Raw genomic sequence first — 27,305 nt, 5'->3', positions numbered from 1 at the left:
TATATATGGCCTGACCAGGCGGTGGCGCAGTGGATAGACCGTCGGACTGGGATGCGGAGGACCCAGGTTTGAGACCCCAAGGCCGCCAGCTTGAATGCGGGCTCATCTGGTTTGGGCAAGGCTCACCAGCTTGGACCCAAGGTCGCTGGCTCGAGCAAGGGGTTACTCGGTCTGCTGTAGCCCCACGGTTAAGGCACATATGAGAAAGCAATCAATGAACAACTAAGGTGTTGCAACGAAAAACTGACGATTGATACTTCTCATCTCTCTCCATTCCTGTCTGTCCCTATCTATCCCTCTCTCAGACTCTCTCTGTCTCTGTAAAAAAAAATAGATAGATAGATAGATAGATAGATAGATAGATAGATAGATATAGATAGATAGATAGATAGATATCTACATGCATATGCCAGACTGAATAAGGGAATGGGGTCAGAATGTTAACAGGTACTGGGCTCTGGGCATCAAAACCAAGTTTCAGGTCCCCTGGGTGGACAGCAGCAGCAAGCTGTCTTCCCTGACCAGCCCCAGGGGAGTGGAGTTGTATTCATTCATTCAACAAGGCCCCGTCTGGTGCTCACGCCGCACCTGCAGGGGGGACAGAAACCTCTCTGTCAGCCACAGGCCCTCCTCCCAAGGAAGTGAAAATTACTAGATTGATGAAGCATGAGTCCAATAAAAAGCAGGACAAGACGCAGTAGAGGCAGAGTACCTTTTAAAAACAAATAGCAGCCCTGGCCGGTTGGCTCAGTGGTAGAGCGTCGGCCTGGTGTGCAGGAGTCCCGGGTTCGATTCCCGGCCAGGGCACACAGGAGAAGCGCCCATCTGCTTCTCCACCCCTCCCCCTCTCCTTCCTCTCTGTCTCTCTCTTTCTCTCCCGTAGCCGAGGCTCCACTGGAGCAAAGTTGGTCCAGGCACTGAGGATGGCTCTGTGGCCTCCGCCTCAGGCACTAGAATGGCCCTTGTTGCAACAGAGCAACACCCCAGATGGGCAGAGCATCGCCCCCTGGTGTGTGTGCCGGGTGGATCCCGGTCGGGCACATGTGGGAGTCTGTCTGACTGCCTCCCCGTTTCCAACTTCAGAAAAATGCCAAAAAAAACAACAACAAAAAACAAATAGCACGGTAACATCACTGGGCCCTCGGAGGTTGGGACATGGGCATCCCCACCTTTCCGGGGTGAGAGTACAGCCATGTTGGGGTCTCTCCCTCCCACACGCTGGTCGGTTCTCTGCCCAGGCACTCTTGCCCACTTCAATTATTAATAAAACAACAAAACAGGTACTACAGCTGTGATGGTTATGAAGTCCAAGCCCAGCGAGTGCCCAGCAGTGGCATCCTTGTCCATGAGGCCCCAGCAGACAGGGCTGGCAAAGCAGTGCTGCAGGCAGGGTCTCAGCCCCGGGTCTGGCCTTGCCCAGCGGCTGGGAGGGGTTGGAGGCACAGGGGCCCGAGAGGCAGTCCTCCTGAGCCCCGTGGACCACAGCTCTGGGGCCAGCCACACTTCTTGAGCCCACAGCGGGTCCCCTTCTGCAGAGGGATTAGCAAAAGAATATAAGTTTCACCCCCAAAATCTCAGCAGAATCCAACTTAAAAGTCATATGCCTTCCCCAAAAGGGAGTAAGTCAACTTCTAGGGAGGGAAACACAAAACACAAACTGGGCAAAGGTCTCCTTCTGTCCTCCTTCCCCCTCTCCCCTTGAACGGTGTGGGCCTCGAATGCCAAATTAACTGCCCTACCCACCATCCTGCCCGTGTGCAGAAAAATATGCACCTTGTGGCCCAGCCAACACGAGAAGCAACCAAAGTGCCTGCCAGTCAGGGCAGGGTACCCAAGCGCCCAGACATCCAGGGCAGAGGAACAAACACAGCTTTTCAAAGGCCCGCAGGTTCTGATAAGTACTGACAGAAAACCACCTTCCGGTCCAGGGCGGTGAGAAAAACCCAGGATGGGAACAATGGGCACAGTCAACTCCCCCTGGGGTCTAACTAATAATAACTGTGACGACACTACAGAAGCCCCTGGAAGAAGACAAAGGACACTTAACATCAGTGGTCTCCAGGGAGGGGAAGTGGGTGGCCAGGAACAGAGGTGGGGGGCAGGTGGGGCTTCAAGGAATAACATTTTGTACATTTTGAAATTTGAGGTATGACCTATGCAAAGAAATATATAGTTTTGAATATACGTGTGTGTGTGTTTATAATATATATATACTATATATATATATATCATGCTAGTCTCTCTGGCTAGAGCGTCCTCTCTGCTTTCAACCAGATTAATCACCTCTCAGACTCCCCTCAAGTGTCGCCTCCTCCAGGAAGGCCTAACCCACACCACAGAATGTGAATCACAGGAGCCTGAGATAAACTGGCCGCAGTGTGTCTGTCTCTCCCAGGGACTGTGGGTAAGCCCTGTGTCCCCAATAGCTGGCATGCAGAGCTGCTCAGGAAATGTTTGCTAAACCAAAACAAAAAAACACACACATTCACCATATTCAGTGGCTCACCAGCTTGAGCGCAGAGTCGCTGTCTTGAATGTGGGATCATAGACATGAACCCATGGTCGCTGGCTTGAGCCCAAAGGTCACTGGCTTGAGCCCAAGGTCGCTGGCTTGAACAAGGAGTCACTCGGTCTGCTGTAGTCCCCCGGTCAAGGCACAGATGAGAAAGCAATCAACGAACAACTAAGGTGCCGCAACAAAGAATTGATGCTTCTCATCTCTCATCCTTCCAGTCTGTCTGTCCCTATCTGTCCCTCTCTCTGTCTCTTTCTCTGGGTCACACACACACGAAAAAAAGCTTTTGCAGCCTCCCTCTTCTGTGTGTGGGGTTTTCCACAGCTATCAAAATTGTGTCGTTAACACTAACTCGAAGCATGGCGCCTCCTGGTCAGTCCATGGAGGGGCTGGGCTCAGAGCCATCTGGGTTCCACGGAATCTATCGTCCCACAAAGTCCTGCACCTGACCGTGCTCACACCTCCCAGAAACCTAGATACTCATCAGAACCCCCAGGGCAGCCCTTCTCACCCCGGATCCCAGGAAAACCTCAGCGCAGGTCTTTCCCTACGGCTCCGTGTTCCGGGTTCTGCTTTTAGGAAAGAGCCCGGCCCCTCACAGTCAGTCAGGACCTGCTGGAAGGCAGCACCCCTGCAGGCCAGCACCCTCCGGGAACAAGGAAGCCTGAGATCCCGAGCACACGCAATGTGCAGGGTGGTCCCAGAGAAGTCAGACAGGTATGTGACACTGGGCTCCTAAACAAAGGCTATTTTCTAGCAGAACTCAGCTAACAGGCAAACTCTATCCACACCCTGAGCTACGCTTCTCTTTCCTCATGACTGCCTGCGGGTGTCAGAGCCCCGGCCCAAGTCCCACACTCCCTGCGGTGGCGGTGCCAGGCAGCGGGGGAGGAAGGTGGGATGTCCAGCTAAGTTCAGACTGACCACCAAGGGTTCCAACAGGCGTGGCGCACGTCACGGTAAGTGCCAGACAGGATGAATGCCACTGGGCAGGGGACCGAGGGAGCTGTGTTCCCGCTTCAGGAGGCAAAGATCCGCAGAGATGTCCTGAAGGAGGTGGCGTGAGTTCAATAGCAAGAGACAGGGTGAGGGCATCCCAAGAGGAAGCCAGGAAGTGACGTGGCCGACACCCAGGAGGTGGGGGCCGGGAGCTGAGGCCCTTTCCCGGCTTCTGGTGGAAGGATCCCCACTCTGCTCAAATGAGCAGTGTCTGGCGGAAGCCGGCGCCCCTCCCAAGATCCCAGAGGGAGGGGGCCCTGCCACACAGGCAGCCCCAGGCTGCCCCCCACCTCTGCCCTCCTACTCTCAGGGTCCCCCTGCCAGACCTGCTCTCCCTTCCCCGGCGAGAGCACCACACAAACAAGCTGAGCCGTGAAGCGCACAGGCCGGTAACTGACGTGGCTGAACAAAGTCAGGTGTCAGGTGACCTGGGGGACACTGGCAGGGTGACCCAAACCTCCCCCTTTCCCAAAATGGCAGCGTCAAGGTCCAAACCCACAGATACAGTGATTTCTATCTCTTAGGTCACCAACGGCCCTGCTCTGACCCACACAGCCAACCCAGCAGGCCGACAGACAAGACAATAATTGTGTTCTCCCTCGGGAAGTGGGGAGTGGCCACGCTCAGCCCCACACGAGAATGTCACGATCGTCCCGGACTCCCGAGTTACAAATATGTGATCCAGGCATGTGCTGAGCACGCGCTCACCATGTGTCTGCGTGGCCGCGGGCGCACAAAGGCACAAGGGCCAGGGACGGCAGAGGACCGGGCGCTACGGAGAGGCGGTCAGAAGAACACAGAAACGCTGCATTCAGAACCATGACTGCTTTATTATCCCCTCGTTCTCAAAGAGCTGGAGTGGAAGAAGGGACACTTCCTGACACAACAAGGCCGCAAAGCTGCGCAGAACGGGCGGCAGAGGGGCTGCCCATCACCTCCGAGCTCGTCTACCTTAAACTCAGGACGTGGGACAAGCAGCGGCTTCAGAGTCGTTCTGGACAACTGAAAAAAAAAAACTGCAACGAAAGCCACCCCTGCCAGCAGTCAGTCCACAACCACTGACCAGTCAGCTCTGTCCAACCACTGGCTGACCACCCCTCAGACACTTTACTCGGGCACACCACTTCCTGGCTCTGTGCCTCGGTTTCCCCACTGGTCACAAGGTCTCTTTCACCTCTAGAAACCCAGGCTGGCACACCTAGCACCAGGCAAGAGAACGGACAGGTAGAGCCATTGGTCTGGGCATCGCTGGGTCTCCCAGATTCGACCTCCATGAGGAGGGATACCCACGTCAGGGCGTCTGAGACCAAGGGCACCTCGGGTGGAGACTGACGCCCAGGAAGCCATGGGAAGCGTCAGGAGGGGACCCAGAGTTGCAGGAGGAAGGCCTGCAGCTGGGGCAGGTCCCCAGCATCTCCATGCCAGTAGTGAGCGCAGCCCAGTTCGGGCCAAGAATGAGCAGAACAACTGCATCGGGAACCAAAGCTGAAATTCCAAACCACCAGCGTTGCCTCCTTCGGCATCCAGGGTCCCCATGAGGGAGAGAGGTGGCGGGGGGCCCCCGGGGGCACACTGTAAGAAAATTATCCAAAGGTGGTAAAACAATGTTCCTCCAGATACTACAAGGAGGGTCTGAAGACAGGCAGCTTCCAGAAAAAGTGGGTGGTGTCTTAGCCTGCTGGGGCCACAGCAACAAAATACTGTAAATGGGGGCAGGGGGGGCTCATAAACAAACATTTATTTCTCTCGGCTCCGGAGACTAGGAAGTCCAAGATCATGGTGACCACAGATTCGGTGTCTGGTGTAAGGTCTCTTCCTCACTGGTGGTCATCTTCTCTCTGTGTCTTCCTTGGCAGAAGGGGTGAGGGCTCTCTCTGGGGTCCCTTTTACAAGGGCACTAATTTCCATTCGTAAGGGCTCCACCCTCATGACCTAGTTACCTCCCAAAGGCCCTATCTACCTAATAGATTCAGGCTGAGCATGAGGTCTCAACACACGAATGTGGGACACATTCAGTCCACAGTAATTAGAAAAAGAAATACCTTTGGACATTGAGGGTCGAGGGTCTCAGAAAATGAGCTGCCAAGCTTTTGCGTGTCCCTCTGCACAGCGGGAGGATGAGGCCCACAAGCGGGGCAGGCACCCCTGCTGCCAGCTGGGACCTGCAGAGGACACGCCACAATCTCGCTGGGATGAACACCAGAGTGCGCGGCACCTGTTTCAACAACGCGGTTTTCACTCGGTGGTTCTCAGTGTGGTCCCAAAACCCACAGCAGCAGCAGCAGGAGCAGCCTCACCTGGGAACTTGTTAGAAGTGCAGTTTCCACCCCAACCCGAGACTAACTGAATCAGCAGAGTCTAGGAATGGGGTCCAGCCATCAGTGTATGAACAAGCACCCCCCCACCAGCCTCTGCCCCCACCCATGTGATTCTGGTGCGCTCCCAGGGGTTCGAAAGCTGATGTTTGCCCTGGCCGGTTGGCTCAGTGGTAGAGCGTCGGCCTGGCGTGCAGAAGTCCCGGGTTCGATTTCCGGCCAGGGCACACAGGAGAGGCGCCCATCTGCTTCTCTACCCCTTCCCCTCTCCTTCCTGTCTCTCTCTTCCCCTCCCGCAGCGAGGCTCCATTGGAGCAAAGATGGCCTGGGCGCTGGGGATGGCTCCTTGGCCTCTGCCCCAGGCGCTGGAGTGGCTCTGGTCTCGACAGAGCGACGCCCAGAGGGGCAGAGCGTCGCCCCCTGGTGGGCGTGCCGGGTGGATCCCGGTCGGGCGCATGCGGGAGTCTGTCTATCCCCGTTTCCAGCTTCAGAAAAATACACACACACACACAAAAAGCTGATGTTTTAGTGGATTTGGTACCTAGAACCCTGGTAATTGGGAGGACAGTTTTGCAGACGAAAAGAACAAGGATCCACCAAGCTTGAGTCTCCCACAAAAGGCCATGAAGTCAGTAAGGGGTGGGAGGCCCGGGCTCTGCTTTCAGCACTTCCTCCGGGCCAGGACCTGGGATCCAGACAAAGATGACCTCGTGCTTGTCCTTAAGGAGTTCCCCCACAGTCCCTGGAATGCACCCAAACATACAAGCACGGTCAGGGACCCATCTGGAGCGGCTCGGCCCAGCAAAATCAGGGGCTAGACAACCTTGCCCCAGACACAGAACGGACTGACCGGTAGGGAGGGGTAAGCAGACAAGGAGGCCACGTTCTGCTACAAATCTGGGAAGGCAGGAGGGGCCTTTGGGGAACGGGACCTGAGGCCCAAACTGCTCAAGTGCCGCTAACATGGCAGAACGACACCGAGAACCCCACAGTCTGGCTACGGAAGTGAAATGTGTGTGAGACTCACAAGGAAATAAAAAAGTCAGCAGACTCCTCACCCCAAAAGGAGGGGAAGAAATGGAGCTGAGCGACGAAGGCCAAGGTAAGGGGGAACTGACATCAAATATTCGGGGGAATGTGAGAAGAAAAACTCAGCTCTTGGAATAACATAAAATGCCATTTGGGGAACCTTTCTCTTTACCTCCACGTGCCCCACGTGAGTCCACATCTGTCTCAGAGAATAAGCTAGAAGACCCTGAGAAGGATGTTTTCACTTACCCTGAGAAATCTTTCTCTACCACCAGCAGAAGCTATCTGCTTTTGCTCCAATGACAGCCAGACTGCCTGTCAAGATAATTTAAAGATTAAATCTTTCTTTTAAAAAACAAAAATCCTGGAGTATCTGTTAAAACCATGGAGGCACTTCTGGCCCAAGAAGGTTAAACCGGTGAAGCATCTGAGGGACTTGAAGTGGGGGTGGGGTGGGGGGAACTGGAGGGGACACAGAAAGGGTCCTAGGGCACTAAGCACTGAGTGGAAGGGACCCTGAGCTGAGACTGGCTTCCAGGAGTTAAGGGACCGGCTAGTAGCACTGTTCTCCCCGAGTGAGGCCCTGTGGTTACCAGGGGAGCGGCAAGAGGTTCCCACTCAACACTGCCATGGCCACTGCTTGCCCAGTACCAGAGAGAGGGCCAAGACGATCTGAATCCGTCTCCTGAATGGCTGGTGCCTCCCAGGACGGCAAACCCCGAGGCCTTCCCCAGCCAGGCAGGGACCATGAGTGAGCGAGCCCTGGGTGGGAACTGTAAGGACTGCTGGGGCCATGCCCCCTAGGCCAGATGGCTACTCCGCTGCGGCAAAGGCTGTCCAGGTACGTGGCCCAAATAACACCGAAAATCTTCCGACTTGCCAGGCAAAGCTGAACATCCAGAATTCTGTCTACCATGCCCTCGTGTTTCCATGTCACCCCAAACTACAAAATTCATAAAGCATCATGGGGGTCAAGCAAATCACGTGTGAGGACCACATCTGGCCCCCAGACCACGTCGGCGCACCCTCCGGTCTCCCAGAGGCTGAAACTGCCCAGACGAACTGTGTGCTTCATCTGGGTCTGAAGTGCGCCATGCAGACGTGCCAGGCCCCGGTGCCCCCGCAATCACGCACCTCCACCTGCATCCCTGCCGGCTCACATCAAGTTCACCGAAAGCCTAAAAAGGACCAGAGGCTCAGAACGTCTGCAGTCCCCAGCACATCAAAGCTGTACCATGAAATTCCCAGTCCCCCACAGCGCGGCTGGCCTTCCCACGCACGTACTTGGAGAGGTGGCCAACCTGGTTGGTTACCCTGCCTGGCCTCGTCCAGTACAGGGCGGGCAGCGGCATCATGGGCAGCAGAGAAGGCCTAGGGTCTGCCCTGCCCGCACCAGGAGAGCTCCCTCTGGCCTCTTCCACAATGTGGGCTTAGGGAAGGAAGACGTTTCCCTGCCAAATACTTTAAACAAATGCAAGAAAGCCCAGCAGATGGAACAGATGATGCTGGATCCCTGACGCCTACAGATGGCTGGCTTTGGTCGGGTCATCGTGAACAGAACAGCTGCTTCCTCAGTCACAACTCCTGCACAGAACACAGGACTCTGTTTTGATGGCTTTCTATGCGAGATATAGAAACGAGAGGGGGGTTTCCTGCCTTTTATTTCAAAATAGTCCAGGACAAATGAAGACTTCTTGTACCATAACAACACATTCAGAGGAAAAGCACGACAAAGTGGGTTTTCTTAAATGTCAACCCGCAGAGCAGCCGGTCTCTCTGCCCACGAGCCGTGACAAAAATACGACTGGTGAACCCAACCCGAGGAGCGCGGCCCCGGACGGGATCGCATTGGAGGTTGAGCAGAGACAGGTTTTGGAACAGATAGGTTTCTCGTTCTTGCAACTGTATGTTTTTATCCTCATTGTACAAGGAGTGAGCACTGTCTCAGCTGGGGTGGTTCATGCAGACTGTACCCAGGTGAACCCAACAGCACACACAAGCCCAGCCGTTCCTGAGAGCAGGAGCGGGCCAGACACGACAACACACTTAAGGATCAAGGCCGGGTCCAAGGAACAGAATGTAAACCCATGTTCTCCATATTTGCCTTCCTACTGCACAATGACTCTGCCCCTACTGGTGTCCAAAGAGACTCCGACCCAGAGACTATCTGAAGCGAGCAAGGCCAGAGCCACAGTCCGGCCAGCTCCGGGCTGGTCAACAGCGGAGGTCACTTGAAGGAGAGGGTCGTGCGATGCTAGCTGAAGGGCCTGAATTCACCTTCCTTCCTCGTGCCACCCAGTAGCCACCATTTGAGTGAATAAAGCAGTTCCTTATTGGTTGCCCACGGAAAATATGGCCATTGAATCCTCAAAACAAAAAACGTTCCCATCCCAGCACGGAAAGAACAATGGTCTCACCCACCAGGTCCAGAGGATCCAGAACAGAGCACATCTGGATACTGGAAAGTTCAGATTTCTGTGGGATTCCGCAGGGCCCAGGCAGTAGACATAGCCAACATACACGTGCAGAAAGGGAAGGCAGTGCCGGGCACAGCAGAGCTGACGAGGCCACTGGCCAGGAGCTGGGGTACCAGGCTGGAGAGTGGCAGGGCTAAGGGGGTCCTCACTGGTCCCCTGAAGTTAGCAGCTATGGCCTGGGGTTTTGGCTTGGCCATTGTCACTGAAGGTCAGGGAGTGTGGGGGGGCAGCTTCTTCACTCGAGGTCCAGGCTCTCTCTGCTACGTCAGATATTTCTCCATCACCCCCGAGTCTGTGAACTCCTCTTCAATTCTGTGTTGAGTTTTAATTTAAATGCTCTTATAACTGTGTTTGTCAATGATAGCACAATAAAGTTGAAAGAAAAACAACCGAAAGATACACGCGGCTGGTGGCTACCACGTTGGACAACACGTATCGGGAGGACAGCGCATCCGCATCCAGGGGAGTCAGCACATTTTTCCTGCAAGGGGCCAGGCATCGCGGACCATGTGGTCTCTGTCTCCACTGCTCAGCTCTGCTGCTGTAGCAGGAAGGCAGCCAGAGACACTGCACACAAACGCCACGGCGGTGTGCCAATAAAACTTTATTTGCAAAATCAGGTAGTGGGCCGACGTGGCCCGTGGGCTTAGTCTGCTGACCCCTGACACAGAGCGCAGAGCTGGGAGTTCAAATCCCAGGACTACTACTGCCCACCAGCCAGATGGCCATAGGCACCGTTATCTTACCACATCTCAATTTCTTCACCTTCATCGACAAAAAGAGAATCATCAGAGTATCCCCTTCTCAAGTTGACTGTTAAGAATCAAATAAGGCCCTGGCCGGTTGGCTCAGCGGTAGAGTATCAGCCTGGCGTGCGGGGGACCCGGGTTCGATTCCCGGCCAGGGCACACAGGAGAAGCGCCCATTTGCTTCTCCACCCCCCTCCTTCCTCTCTGTCTCTCTCTTCCCCTCCCGCAACCAAGGCTCCACTGGAGCAAGAATGGCCCGGGCGCTGGGGATGGCTCCTTGGCCTCTACCCCAGGCGCTAGAGTGGCTCTGGTCGCGGCAGAGCAATGCCCGGAGGGGCAGAGCATCGCCCCCTGGTGGGCAGAGCGTCGCCCCTGGTGGGCGTGCCAGGTGGATCCCGGTCGGGCGCATGCGGGAGTCTGTCTGACTGTCTCTCCCCGTTTCCAGCTTCAGAAAAATACAAAAAATAAATAAATAAATAAAGAAAGAAAGAACCAAATAAGAAGCCTGTCGGATATAACACACGTAGTAGGGTGCCAGCACAGAGTAGGCATTCAGAAAGTACTTGCAGGGAAAAACTGGGTAGGTATGGGGTTCTCCTCCTCCTCTTCTGACCCCTCCTCCTCCCTAGCCTATCTGCTCCTCCCTATCTGGTGAAGTAGACACTATTAGAACCGGTCTACAGAGAAATGAAGTGGCTAGTTCAAAGTCAAATGCGATCAAGTGGCAGGATCTCCTGGTTCCATGCCCCAGCCCCCTCTTCCTCGGGCTCTGCCAACTGCCATCAGCCCTGCCCACATCCTGCCTGCCTGCCTGGGCTCCCTGTACTAGCTTACACTGTAAGAGGCTCACTCCTTTGTAAGGAAACCATTCAGGGAAGAAAAGGGGACACATTTCTTCCAGGCTCTAAGATGTTGTGCTCCCCTGGTTCCTGTTCCGTCCACCATTCTAAGAAGCCCTGGTCGCCACCACTGACCACAGAATGGCGGTCATCTAAAGCAATCAATCAGCAGCACACCATGGGAACCCCCTCACAGCTGACGCCCCTTGACGGTCCAGGGTCAGATGAGGTGTGGGGGCTGCAGACCCAGATGAAAATCTCGCTGTTACCCTTCACAGGTCCTCCAACCAACAATAAAAACAATGCTACCCTGCCCCGTGATCGGGCCACAAAAGGAAGTTCCTTGCAGAGTTGTACAATCTTCACATAAGCAAGCCCAGCTCAGAGGTGAACTGAATGACAGCCTCTTTCTCCCTCCATTCAGGATGAAGCACCACCCGCAGCCCCGGCAGAAGGAGACATGTCTTCTTCCCCGTGTCCTTAGTGGAACATGCCAGAACTGTTCCCAAGCAGAGAGGCGTTCAGGATACCGTCTTCTCCTCCCACGCCCAAAGACACCATCAGCAGAGACCACCAGCTGGTGTAACTGCAGCAACCAGAGGTTGTGGCCCGAGCAGAGGCCGAATCAGAGATGGCAGCCAAGCCCGCAGGGAGATGGCTCCTGGGCCCCAGCGCTGTCCTTCTGCCACAGCTCAGGGCTGAAAGCCAGGCCCTCCGTCCAAGGGCACCTGAAGGCTGGCCATGCCTCTCACTGCCTTCCACAAAGGACATCACCCAGTCACCCCCAGACCCCAAGGATCCCCCCGGAAACTGCGCAGGAGCAGCCTACTTGGTGGTTCTCTCGTAAGAGCAGGGGACAAGCTGGGCCAGGCACTGTCACAGGTTCAAAGCCAGGTGGGACACCAGCTGGCCGGGCACACCTCAGAGCAGATGCCCCGCAGGCCCTGCACTCACGCCACTGAGTGGAGGGCTCTGGGCCACGTCCCGCAGCAGTGAGGTCCTCCTGTGCTTCTTCTGTAATGCCCAAGGGTCATGCCTGGACCCCACACAGGTTGGTTTGTTTATTTTTTAATTGGTTTTTGTTTTTCAGGCAAGTCAGGACCTGTTGAGCTGTGGCCCATCACAGCCATTGGCAGCCTGGGGGTCGGCCCACTCCTGGCCTGCAGCCCCCACACCCCTTTCCAGTAAGTGCACCCTTTAGCCTTTCCAGCTTCCACCAGGCCCGACCTCCCTGGTCCTCCTCTCTCTCCTAGGTAATCTCCCTGGGAATTAGATGAACAGGGAGGTTTGTTGCCAAAATGAAGGCCATTTGCAATTAACTACCTTCTCTACTCAGGACTGAATGCTGGTAAGCAAAGCCCTCCAGGGTTCACAGAAGACATGGGCTGCTGAACCACCGTGACCCTGCTCATAGGCTCGCCGTTTTCCTCAACTCTCCTCCGCTGGGCCGGAGTCACATGTCACTCAGCCAACGGGGCCTGGAATCCGGCTGGCATAGGAGGGCGTGGAGGCCGCGGGAGTGCCGGGCGGGCGCCAGGAGGCAGGTGACCTGGGCAGAACATTCTTGCGTGTTTGTGTCAGCACACTGAGAACACGCCACGACAGAGCCCACAGGGCACCGATGCTCCTTCTCAATCATACCAACGTGGTTACTAGTTTTTCTTGTGGGGGGGGAGGTATTTAGTCGTACACTGAATCGGACTTTTGTTTCAACTCCCGCAATGCTGAAAGGTTCTGTTCGTCTGGTTCTCTCGTCCCTGCGCGGCCACAGGCAAGAAACTTGGGAAATTCTTGGGAATCCCAAGTGCCCCAGCTTTAAGTAAGAGCTTTGACTGAAAATAAACAAAGACCACATCCCGTTGGCCTTGGCCGAGGAGATGGCACTTGAAAATTCTATGCGTCGGGAAGTAGCCCTCCCTCCAAAGAGGTCACCTCAAGGTCAAAATGACTAGGCCCCTGGGCAGTGTCACCAGAAGGCAGACCCCCTCGAGAAGAACATTCCCTTCTCCTCACACTTCCTCCCCAGCATCCAGCGGGTGACTGACCAGCTGCCGCCCACTTCGGCCCGCACCCTGCCTTGGCTGGCCGCCTCTCTCCTAGGGCACGCAGTGGCCTCCCAGTTGTCCACTCCCACCCTGCCCTGCACTGCCCCTCCCCAAATACCCGCCTGCAAAGGTGCAAGCGTCAGCACACGGCCCCCAGCCCCCAGCCCTTCAGGGTGGTGCCCAGACGCCTTCACCTTGCACCCGCTGCCATCCTAACCTGGCCCCCGGCCCCCAGCCCCCAGCCCTTCAGGGTGGTGCCCAGACGCCTTCACCTTGCACCCGCTGCCATCCTAACCTGGCCCCCGGCCCCCAGCCCCCAGCCCTTCAGGGTGGTGCCCAGACGCCTTCACCTTGCACCCGCTGCCATCCTAACCTGGACCAGCCCAGCTCCCGGCCCATCGGCCTCTCCTCACCCAGGCGCCCAGGTATGGGCTACTCTCAGCCACCCGCTGACCTCCAAGTGCCCCCCGAGGCGGTCTCACGCTGCACACACCGCTCCCTGGTCTGGAACACCTGCTCCCTAGGCGTCAGCCAACTAAACGCCTGCTCATGGGAGGCTCGGGAAGCCTTCCCTTCCCTCCTCCCTTCGGCTCAGTTCAAACGACCTTCTTCGACTCCCACAGGACTGTGGCCTCACCAGTACCTTGGGCACAGCACACCTCCGTCATATTTATGACACCGTGCCTGACACGCAGTAGAAGTACCAAACAAAAACAATCGTGCTCTGGCTGTCCTGACACAAGTCCGTGAGCTCCTCACACACAGGGACCTGGCTAACTCCTCTCTGCCTTCCCCGGGGCCCGGCGTGCACAGGTGTGTACTAGATACGGACTGAACTGACTTGTGCCTCGGGGACCGCCAGCACAGCCGCGGTCTGCGCTCAGCACAGAAACCATGACGCACCTAGACAGGCATGGGGGGGGGGGGGGGGGTTGGTCTCATCCACTGGGACCAGAGGCGGCCCAGATGCCTTGGCCACCTTCCTCAGACAGCTCCTCAGCCACAAAGCTGCATGATATCCAAGAGTCTCTCTCTGGACACCCAAGCCCAGCCACTTTGGTGGGTCCTCTGCAGAGGCCTCTGTAAGATACATCACCATCACCTGCACCAGCCCCCAGAGTCAGGGCCCCGCCCAGAACCCAGGAAATAATACCAAGTCTTCCCACCCACTGGCCTTCACCAAGGGAAGCCCAGCGAATACTGAGGAGGGGACAGGCCCTTCCGTCTGTCATATGATCAAGGGCTCATTTCAAAAGCTTAGATGACTTCTAAGCTCATCCAATAAGAGCTTCTGCTCCTGAAGAGGCCACTGGTCATGCTCAGGTGATGAAGGGGTCCAGAGGAAGCTGGGATCAGACCCCAGGAGCGACAGTCAGCCAGGCTGAGGGCGGGTGTCCTAGCTCTGACCTCACAGCCTGCACAGAGAGGGTGCTGACCACAGGTGTAAAAGGCACCCTTGCCGACTAGAAAAAAGGGACAAAACCAAATAAAGGTGTCAACAGCAAAGAATCCAAGAAGAATCCAAAAACGGACCTCCACTCTCAGTCCAGACAGGTGTGCGGCCATTCAGGATCCCAGAGACTCGTTCACGGGAGCTCGCGAGAGCGCAGCCAAGACTTCGAGGCCGCTTCCTGCCGCTGACAGAAATTCCATGTTCTGTCTATAGGCCCAAACACAATCACTTTTGATAAATGGATTTTATTTCCTAAAAACAAAGCTTAAAAGATTCCACCAGTCTTAGCTCTGATTAAGAGACACAATGCAAACTAAATTGTAACACGTGTTTTCAAGCCTCCCCCCTCCCCCCAGCAAAGAAAAATCTGTAACTCATCTGAGAACGCTGGGCAACACAAGGCTCTCCCTGCCTCAGTCAGACCCATCCAGCCAAGCCCATCTAAAACTGAAGTCCCCTCTGGCTCTGTCCCCCTGTCCTGCCACCCACTGGGGCCGTAAGCTCACTCCTATCCTTGGCTTTGTCTTTCCACCTGTCCTCCCAACACCGTGTGCCTGCCACAGGCTACACAAGAGGATCATGGACGTTTGCTGGACTCTAAGTGTCCCCACCATGGTCTCACTCAGTACCCCAAACCCATGGGCTGGGTCTGCCAGCATGGCCCTAGTCCCAGTGAGGGAACCCAGGCTGGCCGACAGTCACCTGCCCAAGGGCAAACGGTCCGCAGAGGGCAGGCTTCAGACTTGAACCCAGGCACCAATTCTAGAGCTCAAGGCTGCGCTGGCCCTGAATGATGAAGACGGGGTGCACTCTCACTCTGCCCCCAGTTCCTCTGCGGTTCTGCCCTGGACCTCACAGCACCGACTTCTGCCCACTGGCAACCCCGCATCCCTCCGCACGCCACCTCACCCTCGCCTGGGCCTTCTCAGACGGGCTCTCTCAGTCCTCCAGAAAGAACAGGGAGGCACCCAGCAGGGTGGAAGCCCGAGGCCAAGGGGTTCGCATAGCAAATAAAGTCCAGTAAGTTGGCAGCGGTGTGCCCACCACCTTCCAGCCAGGGACACCAATTGTTTGACGGCTAGAGGGGCTTCAAGGAAGGGGGCTCCCGGGCCCAGCCCCAGGACCATGCCCCAGAGGGCCCCTCCTGCATTCGCACCCCTGCCGCAGTCTCCAAGTCACAAACACCCCCTGGCCCCTGACCCCTCTCCTCACCCAGAGTGTGGACGCGGCCGGCTACAGAAGACCTTGTCTCTACCTCCAACAGGCAGGGAGGCCGCCTGCAGCCAGCAGATGGAACCTCCCTCCGCTCCCAGGCCCCTGGCCAACACGAATGCCAGAGCAAGGGGAATTCCAGGCGCGGCCCGGGCCTCTCCCAGCTGGGCCTTGTCCGTCAGAGCCCTTCATCCAAAGGGCAGCCCAGAATGAGGGTGGCCTCCCCGGAGTGCAGAGCGGGTAGGCAGCAGCCCTAGGGCCCAGAGGGGCCGCCACCTTTTTTCAGGGCACTGCCAGCTGCTGGGGCAGAGAGAGGCCCCCCACAGGCCCATCCGCAGCCTCTGCCACATGGCCACCCAAGCCCATCCGGGCAGTAGCAGCCTGCTCCCCAGTCCGTCACTGCTGGGGGCCATCCCCCAGCCTTGCTCACAACAAGAACAGAGCCTCCTCTGCACTGGGTCAGGGGCTGGACAGAAAGGAAGCACATTGTGGCGGACTGGGGCAACCAGCCTGGACGAGCTGAAATGCCACCGTCCCTCACCCGGGCGGGACCTTCTTCTGAGCGGCACTGCTCTCAGTAGGTAGAGCTAGTCCCTCGGCCAAAGGCTGCACAGAAGATTCAATAAGCTAATGAAGCAAGGTGCCCAGCTCCACCAGAGCCACTCCAAAGGTGCCCAATCAATGCCTGCCAAATGAGTGCAGGAATAAGAGAGGCAGGAGGAAATGAAGGGCTTCCTCTGCCCACTCCATTAGGCCTAGACCCAGGCCCGAAGAGGAGACAGAGCCTCATCTGCCCACCATCACCAATGCACAGAAGAGCAGACGGACAGACCTTTGCTAAAGCTACCAAAACAGTTGTCCTCGTCAAGCTCAAACAGTTTTAGCATGGTCCATTGGGACTCAGTTTCCCCTGGGGGATTGGATGAGTCTTGCACTAATTTCAGCAACCTCAGGGATCCCTGCTGAGCAGGTGTGGGGAGGAGGTAAAAAATGGGATGGAATGCCAAAGCCAACCAAGATGGCACATCCTCCGCCAGGCTGAAGAACTCTGCACCGTGATCACTTGCCTTCGGGTTTGCACTACAGCCCGCCGGCCTCTGGACCAAGAGCAGGGCTCAAATCTCACAGGAAGAGACCACAGCGCCCGAGCAGGCAACACAGGAGACACAGCTCCTTCGGTCCCTCTGTGCACTGGCCAGGTGACCTGGGGAAAGTTCCCGGACCTCTGAGGGGTCGGGTTTCTCCTCTGAAAGGTTGTGTCAGCAGACTAGAGATCTGTTAGCACAGCCCCTGATCATCCTCAACATCACTCAGTGAGGTGTAATCCCGAGTGTGCCACAGGAGGACCAGGGGACTGTGTGACAGTCGCTTCCCAGCGAGGTGAAAGGACCAGCTCCTCGCTGAGAATCACCCACATGCACCCTGAACCCAAACTGCATCTTCCCTTCTGTGAACCCCAGAGAGACACCATGTACCCAACCTGCAGAAGGGATGAGAGGCTGAACAGACCAGTGGAATGGTGAGGACGCAAGAGCTGCCCGAGAACGACCCCAAGACAAGAGGCTGAGTAACACCCACCATCTCCATTCAGGAAAGAAGGTGGCTCAGAGGGGACGGGCAAGTCCTGCATGAGGGGGTACACCCCAGACCTGGCCCAGCAGAAACGGGAACTACCGAGATGATGTCTGTAGCGGGCACTTCACCCAGGGGTGGGCACCTTTCAGATCCTTCTTCACTGAGACATGGCAGTGGAAAGTTCCAAGAGGGTTTATTCCACCCCTGGACAGGAAGGTCCTTAATCCCCCATGAAGTGAAGCGAGATGTCCGTGGGGTCTGTTCCAGCCCTCGCTCCTCAAGTCTGCAATGCACACGTGAATCAACACGCGAATCAACGCCGAAGCTTTAAAAATACCAATGCTGGGTCCTACCTCGTCTAAGGTTCTGATGTGACTGGTCCTGGATGCCACCTGGGCATGTGGGGGGGTTTCTGTTTTTGTTTTCAAACCTCCCCAGGTGATCCCAACGTGCAGCCAAAGCCGAGAACAGAGCCACTGCGCTCGATTCTACAAACTCAGCCCTGTTCACAACCTCTTCAGGGACAGAAAGGGCAGGAGAGCCAGCCAGGCAGGCCTTGCTGGAGGTGGGTATCCTCACCCCACCCCCACACACAAACCAGGATCACCCTGCAAAGAGCCATCTGTCTGAGACAGAATGCAGGGCCCCTGCCCGGCCCTGGCTGGGGCGTACCAAGTTCCCACACGCTGGAGAACAGACAATTATGTTTAGTTATAAGATTACTTCAGGCACACTAACAAACGTGTCCTAGTAAACCAACCTGGGGTGGCAAGTATCACAAAATGATTTCCTTGGAGACATCTGAAATGACAAATGCAAAAAGAAAAACCCAGTAAACCAAACCACAGAATGCTGAAACCCTTTTTTAACAACCTCTTTGACTAGAAAATGGCATCTGAATAAATGGTGACACTTCTCGTGGGCTGCCAGATTTATTTCCCCGTTTCCCCCAGAAGGTCACTGGGAATGATTATATTTTCTTGTGAATCTCCTTTCGTAAGGATGAAGCAAAGCATTTCAAGTCTTCCCCACGGAGGCACTGACTTTGGTCCTATGGCAGCCATAGAATCCAATCACACCTTTAATAAAAAGGAAAATTTAAAAAAAAAAAAAAAAGCTATAGGACAGGGAGGGGCCAGGGAAAAGGCAGTTAAAACTTCTAAGTTTCCCATGGTGTTAACAAAAATTGATGCTTTGAGATAAAACAGAACCCATGCCTCTGTCTGACGAGCACACCAATTGAAAGCACGGGGCACACAAAGCAAGACAGACCTGGACACAGCTACTAGCTTCTAGTCCAGGGGTCCCCAAACTTTTACAGAGGGGCCAGTTCACTGTCCCTCAGACCGTTGGAGGGCCAGACTATAAAAAAAACTCTGAACAAATCCCTATGCACACTGCACATACCTTATTTTAAAGTAAAAAAACAAAATGGGAACAAATACAGTATTTAAAATAAAGAACAAGTAAATTTAAATCAACAAACTGACCAGTATTTCAATGGGAACTATGCTCCTCTCACTGACCACCAATGAAAGAAGTGCCCCTTCTGGAAGTGCAGTGGGGGCCGGATAAATGGCCTCAGGGGGCCGCATGTGGCCCGCAGGCCATAGTTTGGGGACCCCTGTTCTAGGCCTTCCAGCTGTGTGGCCTAGGGCCAGTTACTTGGCCTCTCTGAGTCTCCGTTTCCTCAGCTGTAACTGCGGGATTGCTTTAAGAATCAGAGAGCGTATGCCAAGTCCCTGGCCCAGGGTGGACCTTCAACGACCAGTGAGTGGGCCCTGCTGTGATTCTTTGAATGATCTGCAACTTTGCATGGTCCTGAATCATGGGAGTTGGCTGCAGGAGAATCTGTGTCTGTTTCATGGGAGAAGGAAAGAGAGAGAGAGAGACAGACAGACAGACAGACAGACAGCACAGTCAAGAGTCAGCTTGCCTTGCATGCTGGGGTCAAATGGGCTGTTTATCAAAATGGTCCGTTTTTACCTCCTTAGAGTGGCCTTGTGGAAAAGGTCCCTCCAGGGGACGATAGATGCCTAAGGGGCACTGTTTCCACAACACTGCGGCCTCTGGCCAAGCTGCCCCCCACCCCCCCCCCCCCCCCACCCCCCGCAAAGGCTCGCAGCCCCACAGCAGGAGAGGAGGAGAGCCATTAGAGAAGCCCGGGTGCCTGTCACACTTCTCCCTAACCCCTGACGTGATGTGAAATTCTACAAGGTGGACCCTTTGAAATGCAAAATCTTCCCCAGTCCTTCAAATGTGTTTTTATTTTCTCGGGTTCCTAAGGCTGCTTTCAGACCCACCCATCAGCATTTCCCCCTCTCAATCGACCCACATTTAACAACAACAAAAAAGAAAAAAGAAAAAGAAGAAGAAGAAGAAGGGGGGAGGAAGGTGGCGGCGGCTGCAGCAAAGACGTCTCTGTTTTTTGAAAAAGCTCAAGTATCTCCAGTCGCTGCAGGGAGAGAAAAAAATCTTGTCCTCAGCGCCAGCCTCCCGGCATCCCCTCCTCCAAGACATCCTGAAGCCAACTTTCCTCTGGAAGATTTCCTCCCATCCTGACCCGCGCGGCACTAACTCTGGGGCTGATCACAATCGCCAAGAACTTTCTAGAGACAAGGATCTGGTGCCCTCTGACCCCCAGTTCGGAAAGGTTAAGACAGGCACCCCCCGACACCGCAACCTGCAATTTTCGAAGCCCCAACCTTGATCCAAAACTGTGTGCACAGGAGGTTTGGATTAAACATCAAAGAAGAAGTTACCTTTAACACAAAGTTGTTTAGCGAAGAAAATTACTTCGCCATAAGAAGAACCCTAGGGGACGGTAAATTGCTTTTGAATATCGACTTTTCAGTGGCGCGGTCATTAATCATGTTAATGTAAACTGCGCTAAAAAACAAAACTTTTCTAGGCAAGCCTCCGGGTTTATTTCCAAAGTTCACATCCCTGCACGCAACGGAACCGCAGTTAATGGAGTCAGCTATTACAGGGCAGTCCCCGACCTTGGCCCATAATAAAGGTGATTCAGCAGTGTAGAAGGAACCTTCATAAAGGAGGCAGGAAGCGTACCGAGAAATTAACCGGACAAGGAGAGTCAATGACTTTGGAAAGTGGATTCATTGGGCAAGTTTCAACAGCAGCCCTCCTGGGATGATCAGATGTTTCAGAAACGAGCTGAGAGGGAGAGCAGTCAGTGTGGCTCAAAGCAGCACCCTTGGCCGGGCCCTGCTTTGGAGGGGGTGGAGAGTAAGCAGGAGCTGGACAGGCCCAGGAGAGCGGCGCCCAGCGGGGTTAAACTGCACTGAGCCCCGCCAGACTCGGCCATGTGCTCCGTGTTGGCAACACACCGGTTCTTTCAATAGAGCAGACTCTGACAAAAAGGACAGCTGCAGCAGAACGAGAAGCCAAGAGGCGAAAACCTCGAAAAAGCCGCGAGTTTGAGATTCTCCTCTCAGGTGGGGGGGGGGGGGGGGGGGAGGTACCTTTAGGGTTTGCAAGAGCTAATCTATTAAAGTGTCCCCCTGGCTGGATCAATTAAAGAGAGCCCCTCCACATCTGGTTTCCATCTAACACTGAAACTTGTATTATCAGCATATTACATAACAAGCGATGCCTGCAGGTTTCTTTTATTACACATCAGAGAGGTGTGTGTGGTGCTGGTAATGATGGGGGTTGTGCTGATCTGAGTATTTGCTTATTTCAGGCTTTTTTTTTTTTTTAAGGGCAAGAACAAAAAGTCTTCCATACAGTATGAAATTCAGAAAAGTCACACTGCCCAGATAAAACATCAAGTGAACCACCTGACCATGGGTCTGGCCCTCCAGTCTTCAGGGCCCACGGCCACTCGCAGCGAGCAGGTGAGAAGGGCGTGCTTTTTTATAAAGCAATGCAAGGGTGCACCCGATTGCTCCGAGGCGTCCTCTGCTGCCAGCTCCCGGATTTTACACGAGGCTCCCTGCTCTCCAGCCTCCTGCAGGGGAGGAGAGCTGGCCTCTTCTGTGCTTCCAGCGGGCGCCCGCTCCCTGAACCCACTGAAAGGACAACCAGGCCACTGAGCTTCTTCAGAATTGCAGACGGAGGGGCCAGGGTCAGCAAAGGAAGCGACGGGGGATACAGAAAGACTAAAAGTTAGGGACAAAGATAGCCTAAGAAATAACAACAGGGCTTCCCACAAAATGTCAATGTAGTGTCGCCACCATGTCGTCAACAAGGGATTATCTCAAAGCTTTTTCCAAAGACCCTAATGAAAATTCCAAAATGCAACATACCTGAAGCTGCAAACAGGAGGGAACAATAATTATCCATCAAAACAATGGCATGCCCTTCTTGTCCTGCCAGCCTCTGAACGCTCTGATACACTTCACTTCCGTGGCAAGGGTACTGCTAGCTTTTATTTAAAACTTGTCTTGGATGTTAAAGTGACTGCACATCAATATGGGGGGCGAGGGGGATAAGAAGTCCTCGGCACCATGATTTGAACCAGTCTTAAAACCGTCTTGTTCTTTGGATGGGCATTTGAGAGAAAAACACAGACCTGCCCCAAGCCTCTCTCCTTCACTTCCCAGACTGGATCAGCACCCTCTTAGGTCTGCAGGATGACTGGCAGCATCCAGACCTGAGCCAAGTGCAGACACGGGGCTCAGGGGATTTGAATCCTGAATTTAAGACCCAAACCTTCTCCCACGAACATGGGCCTATATCAACAGGGACAACTAACTGTTTTCTGTTTATCTAGTTGTCCACAGCGAATGGTGGTGGAATTCAGTATCAAAACTGTAACTAACTGAGATAAGTTACAGTGAAGTGGATAAATTAAAATGAAACCAAAACCTAGCCAAGGCAGGAAGGGTGAATTTCACCCAGCCTGCTAACTCCATTCCTCCCCCAAGTCCTCAAACTGGGTGACATCTTTTAACCCGGAGTCCAGAATCTAGAGCAAGGGGGGATCCCCCTCCCAACCGGTGGGAACTGCTAGAAACACATATGCTCGTATGTCATTTGGAAGTCTGCTAATATGTTGTAAGAAGCACAAGACGCTTGCCTGGCTTACCAAGCCAATAAACAATGCCATTCCAACTCCTGCAGCAGTCAATAGGAAACAGTCCCTAGTCTCCACCATCCACCAATTCAACAAACATTTGTTCCTGCTGAACAACCGTCAGCCTGGCTCTATCTGCACCCGCTCCGGCAAGGCAAGCGCGGTGGCGGTGGCTGCGGCGGCGGCAAGAAAGTCCTGCCCAGGGTCCCCGGCACGGCATGCAGCCGGGGGCCACTTGCCCAACACCGAGTCCGGAGACTATAACGTATGGAAGACTCGGAGTGTGGCCTATAGGAGGCAGAATCCCATTCATCAAATGCTGCAAAGAGCTGTTCTTTGTTCACCATCGTTCGAAGTACAGTACGTGTTAATGAACCCGGGCGGTCAGATGGAGAGAGCCCGGCTTCAGGGGGCGTCCGGGGGCGGAAGACTCGAACAAGGCGACTCGCGCGACTCACTGGGACTCTGCTGGCCTGTCCCGCGCCACGAGCATTGTTCCCCAAGTCTGCGGGCCGGGGTGGGGGTGGGGGGAGCTGGGGGTGCCGGAGGTGCCACTTGAGGCAACGTAAAACGAGGGCCCTCCTCGGACCCTGTGTATGCTCGCCTCCTCCCTCCCCGCCCCACCAACTGAAACCCCGAGAGGGGAAGCAGACTCCCACGGGTTTGCAAATCAAGGACTGGCAAAAATGTGACTCGACCGGTGTGCCCGTGCCGGTCGGCCCTTCTCGCCATGTGCAAAAGCCACGCCGGCGCCCCCCACTCTGCAAGCCCCCTCCGCGGCCATCCCGCGAGCTTCGCCCGCCCGGGACTGAACACCCCCTCACCCGCAACGTGACCGACCCGGCCAGTCCAGCAGCCATGGAGCCCGCCGCTGCGCGTCCGCATCCCGGGGGTGGCGGACGAAAACTTCCGCGAACAAAAGAGTTGTCTGCAAACGATGCGGGAAGTTCGGGGCGAGCGGGGCCACCCGGGTCCCGGGGCTCGGCGCCCTGGCCGCTGCCGCAAGCCAGGGCTCAAGTTGAGACGCGGAGCGAGGTCACCCGCCGGGCGCAGCCCGCCCCGAGCCCTCCCCGGGAAGCGAAGACTTTTCCGCAGGGGCCGGGCTGGCTCATCCCCCTGGCTGCGCTCTGACAAGTCTCATGCCTGCACCAGGGGAAGAGACCCGGCACCCCGACAAACCACCCAACGCGACACAGGCCGGAAAAAAGAAAACCAGCAACGTAAAAATAAAATAATCTAAAAAAAGAAAAGAAAAAAAAAAAGGGCAAGCCCAGCACACGCGCGAGAACGGCTCCCCCCAGCCGGCAGTCAGAGCGCACCCGGCAGGGACCTCCGCTCGGGACCGGACCCCCGGCCGCCACCGCCGCCCGGCCCGGGTCGCTTACTGTGCGCGGCGGGGCGCTCCGGGCGCGGGCCCCGCGCGGTCGCCGCCGGCGCTCGCCAAGTCGTCCGGGCTGCCGCCGCGCGTCCGCCGCGCGCACGCTCTCCTGCCGGCGCGAGCGCTTTGTACCGAGCGGCTCCCAGGGCGGAGGAAATCGACTTGTCACTTCCTGAACTCTTTGCAACTCGTCCCTTTACGCAGCCCGGGCCTGGCCGCCCGCGCCCGCCGCCGCCGCGGGGCCGCCGAACGCGGCTGCGTGTCGCTGGGACCGGCGCGGTGCCGACGGCGTCCCGGGCCCGGGCGGCGGCGGCGGGCGAGGGTGCAGTGCGCGCAGCCGCCGGTGGGCGGGGAGTGGGGGTGTCGCGGCGCGCCGCCGGCGGGGCTAGAGGGCGTCCTGCGAGCTGAGCCGCGCGCCGCTCGCCGCGCTCGCGCCTGCCGGGGCCCGGGACGCGGGAAGTGGCCCCGGCCCGAGCCGGGGGCCAGGAGCCCCACGGGCGTCTCCTCCCGCCCCCCGCACGAGCCGGGACTAAAGGACCGGGCCGCGTGGACTTCAGATGGGCAGCTTCCGGGTTGTTGGGGTTTTTTTTTTTTGAGGTTTTAAAAAAACGTTCATTTCAGGGGCGAGCTGGGAGGCGGGGGAGGGGGTCGTGTTAGTGTTGTCACACTTGAGGAAACTAAAGCGCTAGTTTCCTAACTCCGGGCGTTGATCGAAATAAAGGAATGTGTACTTCAGAAGCCACATCCCAAATACATGCAACTGGTGAAGGAAGGATTTGTGGTTGCTAAGCAGAGGCAGAGCATGTTTAGTTCTGTAACTTAGGATGTTGACTTAAGTTCAGGAATGTAACCCTGATAGAATAAGCAGAGTATTTTCATTGTGCGGCTCACCTGGGGGAGGGGAGTTTTCCTTGTGAAGTGAAGCCCTAGACTTCCCATCACCGCTGCCTATCGGTGTATGTAGGCTATTTTATTAACCTTGTATCCAAAGATCTTTTTTTTTAAAGAAGTTTTTTTTTTTTTAAAGAACTCCCTATGCCTGTTTTGTGTTCTCCTTTGCCAAAAAAACAAAGCACCTCATTACTTTACATGGATTGTGTCTGCACCATCTGAATGGTTCTATTCATAAATCAGGAAACTTTTTCTGTTGCTTCTAGGAACATTTAATTGGTTTTAATCCAACGTTTCAATCCCAGTATCAAACATAAATGAACAATTAACTTTTTGAGCTTGTGTGCACTTAGGAAACTATTATATTTCATGGTTATTGCTGAAATATTTCAGTTTCTCATCACACTGGACCCATTCTTTTTCAAAAAACCATGAGCTAACATCTCCTTTCACACTAACTACAGCTCAAGCCAGTGATTTCTGCTCCAAGATTAGGGTGAACAGCAAATCGCAAGGATGTCTGCTCATTCAAGTAGGTGATGTGGGATAGAACCCTAAGGAAGCCAAAATGAGCTAATATGCAGAATACTGATACTGATATCCTTATTCACAGACATCGCTTTAAAAATCCAATTATCAAGGGCCAATTTTGAAAGGAGCGAGAACCAAGTCTTCCTAGGTTGAACAAAGAAAGCCACCAGGGATAATTTGGGAATGTTGTTCCATTTCCCTAATGACATCTTATCACAGTGTCACCTCAGCCTTTGAGAGCTTTAAGGATAGTTTAATTTACTTTTTATTAGGAGGCCTAGAGTGACTCCTGCTGGCAAACATTCAGTTTATTCCTGCAATTACCAGTTCATCAGGTCAACTTAAAAAACAAAATGCTGGGGTCCGGAGGCTGGAAACAATTATTGCAACCATTATTCTTGCTTTCAGGATGATTTTAGTCTCACAAAATTCTAAGGATTGTGGTTCTGGCTAGCTCACTGGCTCTACAGCTCCCTTTCCACCCTAAAGCAGCCTGTTTTTCTGGTTCTGAGGCTTTATTTTATTGAGAGTGTACAGAACTTAAATACCTGCTTAAGGAGTTGTGCTACTAACCAGTGAATAGGTATTTCTCACTTAATATGAATCCCCAAAGGCTAAAAATATATCTATGAAGGCCTGTGTCACTTAACCTTTCATGCTATCAAAGGCTCTTCCCACATTGTGTACTAAGTCCTATAGATCTCAAACATCCCCACTTTTTAAGGCTATACTACATAGGTCTTTATTATGGAAACAAAAAATCCCATCCAAAAGGCTGTAAATTAGAGTTTTGCTCAATTCTGAAGAGTAAATATAAACTCAGCTGAGGTCTGGATTGGAGACAATGTAAGCGACAACCGGAGGAAAGGGGTAGGCTGCCTACCTTTGTTCAATTCCCAAAGGTCAAAACCAAATCAAAACCAGATTCACAGCACAACCAGACACCTAAACACAAACTCACAGGCCAATTTAGGCATAAATCCATAAGTAATCCAAAAATGATCTCTTGTAACTTTTCCATTATAATCGACTACCACTAATCTACTTAAACCATGAACACCCTGGGAAATATAAAATGTGGGGATTACAGACAGTCTTGCTCCAAAACCAATATATGAAACCCAGGGATAAAACACAGGACTGGCTCCCCTCAAAGCAGCACCACCAAATGGAGGAACCCCTGTGTGCAAAGTATGCATTACGTGTCCACTCAAAACTGCCTGGGAGATTTAGTTTCCTTCTCCATAGAGAGCTCCCCTGGTCCAAGTTTAAAGCTCTTAAGCAACAGGACACAAAAGGGTGTATTTTATTAAGAAAGGGTGTGATCAAGTATAACTTGTATCAACAAGCTAATAAATGTATTCACCTAAGCACATTTGTGCAAAGGAGGGTAAAGGTTGGGTTTTGATATGCACTAAGGATCGTCCTAGGTAGTTAGTGGATGTTTTATTTTTGTGCCTTTAGAACAAGTGTGAGATTCAGACTCAACTTTGAATGAAGTCTGAGTAAGGACCAGTCAGTGTTGTTCAGGTTTTCCCATCAAATCTATCTACACCTACGGTTTTAAAAGAGCTCACCACGGCCCTGGCCGGTTGGCTCAGCGGTAGAGCGTCGGCCTAGCGTGCGGAGGACCCGGGTTCGATTCCCGGCCAGGGCACACAGGAGAAGCGCCCATTTGCTTCTCCACCCCTCCGCCGCGCTTTCCTCTGTCTCTCTCTTCCCCTCCCGCAGCCAAGGCTCCATTGGAGCAAAGATGGCCCGGGCGCTGGGGATGGCTCCTCGGCCTCTGCCCCAGGCGCTAGAGTGGCTCTGGTCGCAATATGGCGACGCCCAGGATGGGCAGAGCATCGCCCCCTGGTGGGCAGAGCGCCGCCCCATGGTGGGCGTGCCGGGTGGATCCCGGTCGGGCGCATGCGGGAGTCTGTCTGACTGTCTCTCCCTGTTTCCAGCTTCAGAAAAATGAAAAAAAAAAAAAAGAGCTCACCACTAAAAACTGATAAACTAGTTTGTCTCTGAGGATAACATATTCTTTTCAGACTAACAAAGTCAGTGAGACAGACATCAGACTTGTTAGACACTGAACCCAGCAGCGGTATACAGATGTGTTAACTTTATTCAGCCTCCAAAAGCCACTACCCCTTTGTCATTACTGTTGTGTTAAAAGCCAGTCATTCACATTTTACAGTCCTTTCTACATCTGAAAAGATCTTTTTTAAAAAAAGAATCTTTTGCCTGACCTGTGATGGCGCAGTAAATAGA

General features: G+C 54.4%; 1 protein-coding gene across 4 annotated transcripts in view; it reads right to left on the bottom strand.

Moving 5' to 3' along the window:
- Window positions 1-24,137, bottom strand: part of FAM53B (family with sequence similarity 53 member B) — a 107,093-nt gene extending 82,956 nt beyond the window's left edge. The window contains exon 1 of one of the 4 annotated variants that reach the window (XM_066355485.1): window positions 23,632-24,137. The gene's annotated coding sequence lies outside the window, so the exon portion shown is untranslated. Of the gene's footprint in view, window positions 1-2,506; window positions 2,578-23,070; window positions 23,458-23,631 lie in introns of those variants that run through there. The other 3 variants (XM_066355490.1, XM_066355491.1, XM_066355489.1) reach the window with 3 other exon arrangements.
- Between the last annotated feature and the right edge of the window lie 3,168 nt (window positions 24,138-27,305).

This window comes from Saccopteryx leptura, chromosome 13 (assembly GCF_036850995.1).
Source record: "Saccopteryx leptura isolate mSacLep1 chromosome 13, mSacLep1_pri_phased_curated, whole genome shotgun sequence".
NCBI lineage: Eukaryota > Metazoa > Chordata > Mammalia > Chiroptera > Emballonuridae > Saccopteryx > Saccopteryx leptura.
The sequence above is the reverse complement of the archived record's forward strand: the minus strand, read 5'-3'. Positions and strand labels throughout refer to the sequence as shown.